At 68.3% G+C, this 498-nt stretch overlaps 1 long non-coding RNA gene across 1 annotated transcript in view; it reads left to right on the forward strand.

The window, feature by feature from the left end:
* Nucleotides 1–268: 268 nt before the first annotated feature.
* LOC104625840 overlaps nt 269–498 on the forward strand; it is a 7,501-nt gene continuing 7,271 nt past the window's right edge. The window contains exon 1 of the long non-coding RNA XR_738084.1: nt 269–300. This is a non-coding gene — a long non-coding RNA (uncharacterized LOC104625840). The remainder of the gene's footprint in view (nt 301–498) is intronic.

Consider the following 498-nt stretch of genomic DNA (forward strand, 5'->3'; position numbering starts at 1 on the left):
TTAAACGCGGGGACGCCTCGGCGCGGTGACGTCGCTTCGGCCGCCCCGAGGTATTATGGGAGTTGTAGTTCGAGGCAGTGAGAGGCCGCCATCGACCTCCTCGGGTCTGGGGAGCGGGGAAGGGAGGCGGGAGGTGTGGCTCATCCCCGCCGGGTCTGCCGGGGGGCGTTGGGGGTGCCCTGCCCGCCCCCGGGGCTTCCCTCAGGGCTGCAGCCGGTGCACAGGGGGATGGCGCCACCGTCTCACCTCGGCCTCTCGCTTTCCTTGCAGGCTCCAGCTGAAGGCGAGGCAAAGGAGGAGGTAGGAGCTGCTTCTCCAGTGCCAGTCCCCGTTCCTCCAAGAACTTGTGTGGTGCTCCACATAAATTACGAGGCCCCCACACCTCGCGTGGGGTCTGCGGCCCCCGGGGGTGGGTGCAGGCTCGGGGCCTGCATTCAGGGTTCCCAGGCCCAGCCCTTGGTCTGTTGCCTGAGGTGGACTAAGGCCTGAGGCCGTCCG

This window comes from Phaethon lepturus, unplaced genomic scaffold (genome assembly GCF_000687285.1).
Source record: "Phaethon lepturus isolate BGI_N335 unplaced genomic scaffold, ASM68728v1 scaffold35260, whole genome shotgun sequence".
Lineage (NCBI taxonomy): Eukaryota > Metazoa > Chordata > Aves > Phaethontiformes > Phaethontidae > Phaethon > Phaethon lepturus.